This window comes from Elephantulus edwardii, unplaced genomic scaffold (assembly GCF_000299155.1).
Source record: "Elephantulus edwardii isolate Elephantulus edwardi_28Jun2011 unplaced genomic scaffold, EleEdw1.0 scaffold00103, whole genome shotgun sequence".
Lineage (NCBI taxonomy): Eukaryota > Metazoa > Chordata > Mammalia > Macroscelidea > Macroscelididae > Elephantulus > Elephantulus edwardii.
The window spans coordinates 6,131,766-6,145,101 of NW_006399853.1; the positions used below are offsets into that span (position 1 = coordinate 6,131,766).

Here is a 13,336-nt window from a genome sequence, read left to right on the forward strand (position 1 = left end):
TTATGGTCTTACTTAAAAGGAAGCAGAAAAAGGAGCTTGTCCTAAGAGAAGGGAGAATAAACCACATTACCTCAGGTCACTTAAATGTTATAGAAAGGAAACAGCAAGGGAGGAGGGTGTTCATATTCTTTCTCTCTACAAGAGCAAAGCTAAGAATCTTGCCTGGAAGGTCAAGTTCATCCAGTGAAGCCATTTGGAAAATATGTAGCAGCACTAGAATACTCTCAAAATCCTCTTTTGGGAAACCTCACTACCAGAGCAAAGCTTTTAGTTTTAAACCAATCGAGATCCTGTTTATTTTGAAAACGTCTGATGCCATCATGTGTAATAGTCTTAATTGTCTGCAATTAGCTTGATGTTCTTACAGTTTTTGAGGTTAAAATGTGAAAGAGAAAGAAAATAAATGGAAGAAATGTAATGCCATTTATGACTGTTATAGATCTATTAATCTTATCATTTTCCTTTTATTTTAGTGCCAAATAAAATTGAGGCAATCACCAGTATTGCTCTGAACAGCTATGCATGCACAGACCTCCACAAACCCAAATAATTATATTTCAAAAGTGGGGTTTTTTTGTTACCTTCTCGCTAAGCCAATTAAGTGTACAATAGAAATTAAAATAGAAATACATTCTTGAAAAATATGCAGAGTGGAAAGACATCTTCCACACTACAGAAATCACAATAGAAAGCTTGACAGGGCTTTTTATAGTAGAAACAGCAACAAAATAACTTTTAAAAAAATCTTCCCAACCTTTATTTCCTTTTCTTTGTTATAAATTCTAATGTATGTGACAATGGAAATAGCTAATTATTCATTCTAAGTTTAATCAGTATCTTAAAAGCATTTTTCTTTTATTCAACCTTTAAACTAACCACTGTTATTTTTGCTGGTAATGTAATGGAAATGAAGGGGTAATATCTAAAATAGCCTGATGATAGTACCCAAAATTATTCTGAATCCTAGAAGACCACTTTGGAATATGAAAATTTTACTTTTTGGTAAATATCAGACTAACATACTTAAATCATAATAAATCTGCATAAATCTGTTGAAATTATGATTCATAAGTTTCACAAAGATACACAATCTCCTCCCTTGTCTTTTACAGACAGTCTTTGTTATGTATATAATTTGTTGTTGATTGCCTTCAAGTTGAGCACGACTCATAGCAACCCTATGAACCAAAGGCCTGAAACCTTTCTATAACTATTGTCATTTCCCCAGATTTCTAGAGTTTTCAGAGGCATGAGATTTAGGAAGCATATGCCACTCCTGCTTCTAAATCTGTCTTAAACTGGGAGCTCCACCAATCACTGTCCACCATGGGTAGCCATTATGGCATTTGACACCCAATGGCACAAAGCTCAGCCTCACAGCAAACCCAGATTACCAAAGTTCAGCAAATTGACAGAAGAGTCATGTACACCTTGGAAGAATGTTCCTGCAAAATAATAACAGTAGACTCTTGAGCCCAATCAACATTTAAACCGATTCACAACACACTAGCCATTAGCCTGCAGGTATAGCCAAGCATTTCAGCATTTATAAATTCTGGCCTGCCCAAATGCTGGTGGACTATGAGCCAGAGACCCCCAATTCATCTGGCAAGTTCTATCCACTGACACCCACTTGGAATGAAAAGAAAGCCATAAGAGCCCCAAGCGTTCCATACGTGTCCCTCCCCAAGAGGCGAGAGGCCATCCTATCATCCAGCATAAACCGATTCACAACATGTATCTCATTAAAATCTGTTCTTCTCAGTACTACCAATGACCTTATGGGGGGGCATAAAGCTTCATCTTATATCTTTTGGCATGCTGCTAGGAGAGGCTGGAGAAGGGGAATCATGATTAGAAAGGTAAAAGAGAAGAAAACTGTGAACCAGAGCTATTGGCATGGTGACTGTAGTAATATTCTACCGAGAGTATGCCAGAGATTTTGAGGATGGCACAGGATAGGACAGGGATCTGATCTCTTGTTTGTAGCATCTCTAGGAGTTGTACTTGATGGCACTTAATGTCAACAATTGCTGTTACAACTACTAATGTTACTACTCTTTGGTAGTGGTTGCTGTGTGCTGTGGAGTCAAAACTGACTTATAGCTGACCCTCCAGCTGGTTTTCAGAGGTAGTAAATAGCATGAGAGAAGATTACCTATCTTTCTCCTGCGGAACAGCAGGTAGATTTGAATCATGTAGCTTTGGGATGGCAATGCCACTCCTTACTTCTAGGCCACCAGAGCGTCCTACTATTACTAATTATAATAATAGTACAATGAAAACATATTTCATTGCCTTAGGCCTTAAAGTGGAATGTTTCCCCCAATAAACCAGGCTTGAAAAATTTTCCCAGCATATAAGGATCATCTTTGTATGCACAATTCATCAGAGGTCTTCTTCTAAGTCTTGTTGCTTAATATTGTTTAGATGGCAGTGGAGTCCAGGACACCTGCTCTGTCTGTGTCTATGGCTCTAATTTCTACAGGACAGTGAAGTCCAAGGTTGTGTTTCTCTTTGTACATGCCTAACTCAGAATCTCAGGGGTGATAAGTTCGAAGGTATAATATTTAAACATTAAGACAAGTGTGATAACTAGTCCTTTAGTTTCTGCTTTGCTGTAAGTGGATATTTTAAAGAACTTTTTTTCTCCCTTTATAGATCCAGAAATTAAAGGTCAAGTTTGTATCTCAGCTTTGTGGATTTATTCCTCAGTCCAATGAAGCCTGGGTTTCTGGCATTCCTTGGTATATGGACTGTGCCTCACAGGATATTCTTTCTGAGCCACTTCGCTTGTTTTGATTTAATAACTTATAGTTGATTAGATTTAAAATCTACCCTCTACTAGAATGTCTGTTTTCAACCAGGATCATTCCCACAGTATAAGGAATTCAACATATACTTTGTAATTGTTGTTGTTATGTGCTGTCAAGTCACTTGCGGCTCATAGCGACCCTATGTACAACAGCCCTAAACTGTACTCTGTCCTGTGCCAATCGCACTGCCTCTGACACTCCCATCCCGATTATCCCAGTCACTGAATCAGTTGTTGTTGTTGTTGTTATGTGCCGTCGAGTCGTTTCCGACTCATAGCGACCCTATGCACAACAGCCCTAAACCCTGCTCTATCCTGCGCCAACCGCACCGCCTCTGATACACCCATCCCGATTACCCCAGTCACTGAATCAATCCATCTCATAGAGGGTCTTCCCCTCCTGCGCTGTCCCTCCACCCTCCCAAGCATGATGTCCCTCTCCAAGGACCCGTCCCTCCTGGCAACATGTCCAAAGTATGTCAGACGAAGCCCCAGAATCCTTGCCTCCAAGGAGTAGCTTGGTTTAATCCTCTCCAAGATGAAGTACATACACAAAATAAAAGACATAATCTCGTGAGTGTGTGTGTGTGTGTGTTGGGGGGAGAGGGAGTGAGAAGGTGGAGAGGATTTGTCTTCTGCATATTTTATATTTTTATACTGCACTTTAAAAATACCTTTATATAGACAATTTAAAAAAATAATAAAATCATATTGCTAAGACTTTACTACCAATAAAAAACGGCTGCTCATCAGACCTGTTTAATGAAATTTTACCTGGGACATTTCACTAACTCCAAACCTATTTAAGAAAGTATGTTAGAGATTAATAAAGCCTATATAACTTCAACATTAAATTTCAGTGCTGGAAGATTTTGTTGAATTGGAGTTTTGGGGCCCCTCCTGTAAGGCAAATCAAATCCAAAGGCCAGAACATAACATAAAAAGTAATTCGTATTTATTTGACCTACACAGTATTTCCATATATATCTTTTGAGTCCCCTGGGACACTGGGGACATCTTGGGCTAATATTGTGGCCTCATTCCTAAGGTTATTTCTACTTCAGTCCTATGCCAGGAAGTTGCTAGATTTGGAAGACACAGATGCAAATTTACAAAAAAAAAAAAAAAAAGATTCCTCTTAATCTTTCTATATCACCTGCTACTGTGCATATTTTCGACATGTTGGATTTGTTTTATTGAAATATAATTCACATACTATAACTTTTATCTTTTGAAAGCTACAATAAGGGTTTTAATATATTAAGAAATAATCCAACTATAAACATATCATTTCAGAAATTTTGTATCTCTTCAAAAGAAACCCACAATAATTAGTAGTCACTCCTCATTCCCAACCTCCCAATCTATAAATTGCTAATTTTTTCTCTGTCTTTTATTTGTTTTATTATTTTAAATCATAAATGAGAGTATCTAATTATCCTATAAGTATACTCTTTCCTCACTTATTACATAGTTAGATTGCAAAGACCAGGTAATTATGTGAAAATGGAAGATGATTTATTTCCTTATTACATAACTATCCAATGGCTAAATATGGTAGAAAAATTGATGCCTTTGAGCTGTGGTGTTGGAGAAGAGTATAGAATATCCCACGGCCTGCAAACAGATATGTCATGCAGAAAGTGCAGCCAGGGTGCTCCTCGGAGGTAAAGAGAGAAAGCTTCCTCTCACATAATTTGGACATGTTGCTAGAATAGGCTACTTCTTAGAGAGGAACAGTATGCTAACAATGGTCAAGGGTCATCAGAAGAGAGATACCAAAACCAGATTTGTTTATTGAGAGATACTTGATCTGTTTTTTTACTTTTGCTGATAGTGCTTTAATGTATATTTTTGTGTTAAATGGGTATTGTCACATCTAATTAATAGTGATCTTTTCAGACAGAGAACTGACCTATATACAGGATATGCAAAGACTAATCTTTACAGGAACAGACACCCGCTCTCTCTCTCCTATAGAGTGGCTACTAGATTTGAACTGATAATATGTTTGGTGAGCAGTATAGTACTTTAAATATTATGTCATGTCAGCCAGGTTTTTTGAGCTTATCTTTTGACAATTTCTATTAGTTGACACCTAGAAATGTAATTATGAGTTAGAGAGTAGGAGCGTTTTAATAAATTCATGAGCATTTTGTTGGCATGGACCTAAACATCAGAAGGCAGCGTGTGTATACAGTCATCATCAACTCATCCAATAGAGCTGACTTCTTCTTAATTATAACGTATCACTGAAATTGTAATTACTCTAATAAGAGAAGGGATGAGTTCACAGAGTTAATAAACAGCTACACACATTTGCTTTACTTTGAATTAAACAAAATATAGGCCAGGATTTTGACACTTTGTCTCATATTCTCTGGGCATGTTGTCAGAAGGGACCAGTCCTTGGTGGAGGACGTCATGCTTGGAAGAGTAGAGGGTCATTGCAGGAGAGGAAGACCCTGGAAGAGATGGATTGACACAGTGACTGTGGCAGTGTTGTCAGATGTGTCAGAGAAGGTGAGGTCGGCTCAGGATAGGGCAGGGTTCAGAGCCATTGTTCATAGGGTCCCTAAGAGTTGTAGTTGACTCGATGGCATGAAACAACAATGGAAAAAAACCAAACACAAAACAATGGAAGACTGCATCACTTTCAGGGCCATAGCTTCTCCTTCCCAGATATGTGTCCTGCACAAGTGTACATTCTATGAAATGAAGCTTCTGGTAGATATCCCTTCATGAAATGACTGGGAGTGAGGTCAATCTTTGATCCAAATTAGAATTTCCTAAGCTCTACATGCATTGCCAGTAATGTTGTTTAATGTTATCGATAAACTATGTTGTTGTTGTTGTTGTTGTTGTTGTTGTTATGTGTCCTTGAGTCGCCCGATACCCGTAGTGACCCTACTATGTACAACTGCTCTGAATCCTGTCCTTTCCTGAGCTAGTCTCATGGACTCTGACACACCAAGCCCCATTGTCCCAGTTACTGCATCAACCCATTTCATCATGAGTTTTCCTCTCCTGCACTGCTCCTCCACCCTTCTAAGCATGACGTCCTTCTCCCAGAATCAGTCCCTCCTGGCCATGAGCCCAAAGTATGTGAGATGGAGCTTTAAAATCCTAGCCTCCAGGGAGAAACTTTGTTTCACCCTCTCCAAGACAGAACTATTGGTTTTCTTGGTGGTCCATGGTACGTTCAAAACTCTTCTCCAGCACCACAGCTCAAAGGCATCAATTCTTCTGTTATCCTTAGTCATTGTCTAGCTCTCTCACAAGTAATTGTGAAGACCATGGCCTTGATTAGGTGCACCTTAGTCTGTAGACTGACCTCATTGCTTCTCTGTACTCTGGAAAGGTTACTGACAGCAGATTTGCCTAAGGCAATTTATCTTTAGATTTCCTGACTGCTGGTGCCAAGAGCGTTGATTACAGAGCCGAGCAAGCTGTAACTGTTAACAATCTCAATCTCTTCTCCATCTATCATGGTTCTGCCAATTGTGAGAATCTTTGTCTTCTTGATGTTGAACTTCAATGCATATTGAAAACTACAGCCTTTGACCTTCTGCAGCAAGCGACTCTGGTGTGTCAGTGTCAGCAAACAATGTTGTGCCATCTGCATAATGTAGGTTGTTGATGCATCTTCCTACAATCCTAATACCTCAAAGTCCAGCCTCCTGAATGATCTGTTCTGCATATAGGCTGAAGAGGTATGGAGACAGGACATATACCTGACATACTCCTTTCCTGATTTTGAGAAGTGTGCATATTCTTTCAGTGGTTTTCAAACCCCTACAGTGCCTCTCCTCTAACTATATCTACTTTATACCTCCAGTTGTTACTGCTGTTTCTGAAGCATAGCTTATCAGGTGTCCGTAGTTTTTTGCCCACTATTCCACACCTTATTTTTTCATCCATATGTTTTATATCTTGGAGTGTGCTTTTTCAAATGTCATTTTATCAGTCCAACTACAGAAGACATTAACTAGTCCCATAGGCTTGGACAGTGTTCATTCTCTATGTTCATAGTAACCTGAGCTTCTCCTTGCCCTAACAGGGAACACACTCTGTTGTATTTTTATAAAAGCACCCATGCAACCCTCATACATCATTCATGTGACCTTTCAAATAGACAGTGACTTCACAAAGGCTCAATCACGTTCCAACTATTTTAACCTCCCAGAGTAGACATATATAACCTAATTAGTTGTATGACACAGTACGCTGATTAGAAGCATGGCTTCAAAGCCAGCCAAGCTGTCTTCACATCCTAGCCCTTCACTAGTTCTAGAAATTTGTGCTATTAATAAAAACACCCTAGTTATAGTTTTCAAGTCTTATTTTATCAAATGGGACTGAAGAGGGGGATGATATTTATCTTATGAGGTTAATATAAAAGAATCAAATAATGTGATTTGCTTAGGACTATACTAAGGGCTCAGTTACATGTTGCTTTATGAAAAAGAGAGAACTGAGATTACGTACATACATAATGTTCTGTAAATGCCTGCAGCGAATGGGGAGAAGAAAGCCTTCCACATAGGACACACACCATCCTGCCTTCCAGTCTCTGTGTTCTGGTTCCCGTGGTTAAGTCCTTCCTCAGTTTGATGGGCATTGTGTTAGCAGCGGCCTCTTTAAAGCCAGTTCTGAGCCTGTTAGCTGAGGCTCAATGCTTCTGCCTGATGTTCTCAGCATTAAAGCAGCCCTAACTCTACTGGAAGTTCCTTGGATGCCATGCAACAAGTTGATCTGTAAAACACGTCGCTAAAAATACGCACCGCAAGACAGACAGCCTCTCAACAGCTTCCCTGTGCCCAATCGGGTGGCACTGACAGCAGTCTTCAAGTTGTCAACCAGTCTCGCCCTCCGTTTCCTAATTATTCCTCCTTCCATTTAGGTTTTGATGTTACTCGTGTGTGATTCTGAACTAAGACATGACAGTGCTCTTACTGCACGAGTCCGAGGTCAAATTTTTCATGCTTAGGATGAGCTTCCTGTGGTCCAACAGATCTCCGGGGGCTTTCATCTCCTTTAAGGAAGTGTGTTAACTTCCAGTTGTCCAATTTCCCCAGCTGATGTTTAAGATAGCAAAGAAGTAAGTGGTCATCAGTGCTATAAAAATATTTCTCAGATTAAGAAATCCACACTGGTGATACGACTAGGATTAATTGCTTTGTTATCATATGAGCCATGATTATTAATAACAGGCTTGGGGAAAAAAAAGACCCTTTTATTTTATGCTTCTTGTTGGGTTTGTTGTGTTGTGTTTTTTTTTGTTTTTGTTTTTGTTTTCCTTTAATGCACATAGACATCCTATTTTGCCCAAGGGTTTAAATCCGTTTCCTCCAATACTGAGCTTTCTTTTCTCAGTCTCGCTTTCTCCTTCTCCAGATTTGTGTAAATATCTACACTACAAATGTTTCTATTTAAAAGAGGCTTTCTGAAAGGCTCTTCCTAGAAAAAATTTTAATGATCAGCATTATTTATGTTGCCTGTGTAGTTATGTAAATAATTTCAGGCCTTTCTCCAAGAGAATTCTTAACAATTTAACATGTCTTCAGAAAATGTGAATAAGATTACAAGATAATGCTGCCCCGGTAAGCATTTCCGCGCTTTGGAAAGAAAATGTGAGCACAGAATTGGGATGTGTGTGTGTGTGCTCGGTCTGGGGACAATAACAAGGGTGTTTATAAATGAAATGGCACTACAAATGGCACCACGGTTTGCAGGAGGAAAGCAATTTGGTGAAGTGAAAGATGTTAAATGTTTTAATTTTCTTCTTTGCCAGTAAAATCTTGTAAAACAAGGTGACATATTAAATTTTCTATACTGTTGTGGCTCCAGGAGCCTGTCAACTTTTTCATTATAAAGTCTATTTTCAGAGCTTTATAACTCAGCATTAAGAATTCACTATGGCCTGACATTTGGAGGGCAAAGGCTTACCTGGGGAACATGTGTTCCACATGTTCTAAAATTTATGAGTTTATCCATTTCTGTTTGTAATGAGTAACCTTTTCATACTCCCTCACTTGGCTTCTGGGCCTCAGGAATTGGAGGCAGGGGTCTTTCATGTATTAGGTTGCCATTAGGGGGGAAAATCAATGCATGTGGTCAACACAGCTCAAAGCTACCCAAGGTTCATAATTGAGACTCAGGCTTCCAGTCATTCAGCTCATTATAGCAAGAGCTAAGGACTTTTGTATGGTGCCTTCAACACATGGGACTAGGCGATATACTAGCAAGAAGTATCTTATGCCAGATTCACAGACAAGACTGTAGTTTGATCTTCAGTGTATTTCCATATTTGTGATCATTTGTGACGGTAGAGGGCAGTTTTGTGAGGCTTCACAACATTCAATCCTATCTTGCTTCTAGTGTCTACTTCCTAGTTTCTCTTTCATTGTTTTAACATGCAGTAAATATTCACACAATATTATTTAATAACAACCACTCTCTTTGCTTTTGTTAACGTCTGCTGCTAAAGAATTACTTTTATGGGAAAGTAGTAAAAAATAGTAAAGGGAAAAAATACAGACAGAATAGTAGAGACATTTACATGTCACTGAATAAAGAAGCAACAGAAGTATGCATGTCTCCATTTCGAATCCAATCTTGATCTCTCTGAGGGACTGGTTTCATATGTGGCTTCCCTTTAGACTCGATTGTGGGTATACTGAAGAAGTGGGGAGTGGGATGGATGTCCCACAATAAAACCTGTGATACCAAGCGTACAGTTTTGCAGTTTGGGAAGTTCAGATAGTTACTGTTTCCTAATTTCAAGCTCACCTAATTGCATTTCCTTGTACTAAGGCTGTCGGGTGTATGCTGCAAAGTCAGGGGCACCCACAGTATGTAGAATACTCCTGACACTGGTTGCTATCGTGTGAAGGCCAATAGCAGTGAGCTCTGAATAAGGAAAAAAAAATAGCTCAAGGTCAGGACTAATCATAACTAACCTTCCAGTGGATTGTAAGAGTTTGTAAATCCCATAAGAGTAGAATTGCCTGTTTTTCTCCCTTGGAGCATCTGATGTATTTGAACTACTTGCCTTTGGGTTGGCAGCCAACTCCTTACCTATTGGGCCACCAAAGCTCCCTATTCTGTGTACTTAGAAATTATTGTTAAAAACAAAGAAATCATTATTTAGGTTCTACTTAAGAACCCTTCATTCAATTTAATTGGGTGTAGAGTTGATTTAGATTTTTATTGTCCAGAAAGAACAGAGTAGGATTACCTCAGAGGGTTTCCTAGGCCGTCATCTTTATGATAGTAGATCTGCAGGTCTTTATCCAATGGAGCCACTGGTGGGTTCAAACTTCTGACCTTCTGCTTACCAGTCAAGTGCTTCAACATTACCCCACCAGGGTTCCTAACAATGCAGTGCTGATGTCGTGTTCGAGTGGAGGAGTCTGGGGAATAGAGAATTAAAAGAATTACTCCACAGCTAAGCAATGCCCAAGACTGACTTTGAACTCCAGCTTTTCAGATTTCCAAGCCCGTATTCACTTTTGATAAACTCTTGTTTTTCCCGATGTGCACACAGATGTCTCTCTCTCTGTGGACTTTCATCAGGATTAGGCTCTTCTTAACCTTGTACATGGCTTAAAAAGTAAAAACAACAGCAAAACCCCCCAAAAAACAAACACAAAAAAACCCAAAAAAACAAGCCAAACCAAAACAACTAAGTAAAAAGACTCACGTATTGCCATGGAGTGGAGATTGAGTCATAAGTGAGTTTTCAGGAGTCTGTGCATGGCACCAGAGGAGAGTACTCATATTTCTCCTGTGGTGGATGCTACTTGCCCTGTGTTAACAGTGCAACACCCTAGGGACTACTCCATCAGAGAATCCTAAAAGAAGACTTCAAATGGAATAATTTAAGCTCCAGATTTGACTTCCTTTTAAATTTGTCTCATAACTCATTGATATTTCTTTCTTCATAAAACTGCCCCTCTAAACTTTCACAGTAAAGTGAATGGCACACCTTCCCATTTCATTGAGTTACCCAAGCAAGGAACCTGTGCAACTATCCCTTTCTCTTTGGTCCCTTAAGTTGCCAGCCCTATCCAGTCCTTCTACCACACATTTTAAATTTTTTTTAAAAAAAAATATTTCTTTTTAAGCCTACAAGCAACATCCAGGTAGGTGCTCTCAACAGCCCTTATCTGTTTCTTCTGTACTGGTGTGTTAGATAACTAGTACTGTAATTCACATGTTGAACATGGTGATTCAGTGGTAGAATTCTCACCACTCTCCATCACCGTGATCCTAAGGAGCTCTGGTGATAATGTATGTAACTTGTTAAACTGCTAATCAAAACATTGGCGGCTCCAGTCAACTATTCACTCTGAAAGAGAAATATGGGCAATCTCTTATCATAAACATTTACAGTGTAAGAAACACAGTTGTTGTCCTGGTTAGATGTCATCGAGTTGAGTATTACTCATAGCTATCCTGTGCCGTCCTCATCATCTCTGACACACTTGAGCCCATTGCTGCACTCACTGTCAAACAATTTTCTCAAAGGTCTTCCTCTCTTTCACTGATCCTTTCAAGCATGATGTCCCTTTCCAAGGAATAGTCTCTCCTAACAACATGTCCAAAACATGAAAAATGAAGCTTTGTCATCCTTGCCTCCAAGGAGCACTCTGGCTGCACTATTTTCCTCCAAGGCAGATATGTTCATTCTTCTGATAGTCCACGATTCTTCAGTGTTCTTAACCAACATCACAACTCAAAGACATCAAGTCTTCTTCTGCATTCCTTATTCATTGTTCAATTCTCAGATCTAGAGCAAGTGATTGAAAGGACCATGGTCTGAATCAGGTGAACCTGTGTCTTCAAACTGACATTTACTCCTCAAGAATTTGGAGAGATACTTGACAGCAGACTTTCCGAATGGAATACATCTCCTGATCTCTTGACTGCTGGTGCCAGTAATAATTGACTGTGGATTAAAGTAAGGTGAAATCACTGGTAATTTCAATATTTTCTTCATTTATCAAGCTATTGTTTACTATACCAGGGATGAGGAGTTGTGTCTTCTTGATGTTGAGATGAAAGCCACAGAGAAGGTTCTGATATTTTGCAACAGATGCTTTTAATCCCACTCACTTTCAGTAAGAGTTCTTATGAGTCAGAATCAACTGGACATGGTGGTGGTATTTTTGTTTTGTTTTATTTGAGTTTGTTCATTTTCATGTCAGAGATCTATGTTTGACACCTGGCTAATGTACTTCTCATGCAGCCATCAGTTAGTGGACATTTACAGGCAGCAGTTCCTAAAAGCCTTGGGGATCACTCTGTTCTTCTCTGAACCCCAATCTGGGTTACGAACTGGGACGACCTGCTGACTTTGGTTCTGTTGAACATGGAGTAATTGCCAACTCCATGGAGGCTGACTATAACAATCCCTTGCACAAAAACACCCAAAATTGTCTTTACAATTACTTAAGATCGTCCGGTGGTCTTCCACTAAACTCATTAGCATGAACCAGAAGTCCAGCATCCAACCAAGCTCCTTCCCTTCATCGCTCACCTTTCTCTTCTTCGTCCTCAGAGTCAGTTTCAATCCCCCCTTCTTATTTCCTCATGATGCTGCAGCCATGGTGATTTGAATGCACTCTTGAGATTTGGAATAAAGAGCCTCAGTGCTTCAGTGGGTCTGGAGCAGGAATGAGAGCCTAAAGGCGTAGAATTTGAACTCACCAGCTTCTACGTGCGAGAAGGACAGGGCACTCTGCTTTGATAATGACTTTCAACCTCTGAAACCTTGTTCTCCTCTGTCCTGTAGGATCATTAAGAGTTGGAGTTGGCCTGATGGTAGTGATGTGTTGAAACTGGAATGTGTAGTAATCTCTAGAGGCCCTCCCTGCACCCACTTTTTTACATTTGCCTCTTCCTGTTCACTATTCAGAGATGATGGTTTACACAGCACTTTCTCTGGGACTTCTGTTGAATTCTCTTTGATCTTGTTTCTGTCAGAGCATCGTGTCCTAACTAATTGTCCTAAATATTGATGATGCTTTTATTGTAATTTGCTTAACATCTTTCCTCTCTAATACACTGGAATCTGCATGAGGGAGAAAGACTATATCTGTGGCCTTCACTCCAATCATGTGGGAAGTGTTACAATCTCTGGGGATCCTAGCATGTCCTATGCAATAACTGAGCTTGAATGAAGTTGTAACAAAACTGCAGGGCAGAGGGAATTGAGGGTAAGCCTAGGATTACTGGAACACAGGATTTCTCTGTTTAGCTAAGTTTTTAAGCCAAGTTTTAAAGTCCTGAGTTAGTTCTCCTCCTGTAGGCCCACATTTTGGAGAATGATGCCTTTGAGCTGTGGTGCTGGAGAAGAGTGTTGAATATGTCATGGACTGCTAGGAAAACAAACAGGTTCATCCTTAAAAGGGTGAAGCTGGGCTGCTCCTTGGAGGCAAGGATTCTGAAGCTTTGTGTGAAGTACTTTGGGCTGTTGCAAGGAGGGACCAGTCCTTGGAGAGGGACGTCATTCTG

At 39.7% G+C, this 13,336-nt stretch overlaps 1 protein-coding gene across 1 annotated transcript in view; it reads left to right on the forward strand.

Moving 5' to 3' along the window:
- Window positions 1-13,336, forward strand: part of DCC (deleted in colorectal carcinoma) — a 1,276,184-nt gene that overhangs the window by 450,607 nt on the left and 812,241 nt on the right. The window lies entirely within an intron of this gene.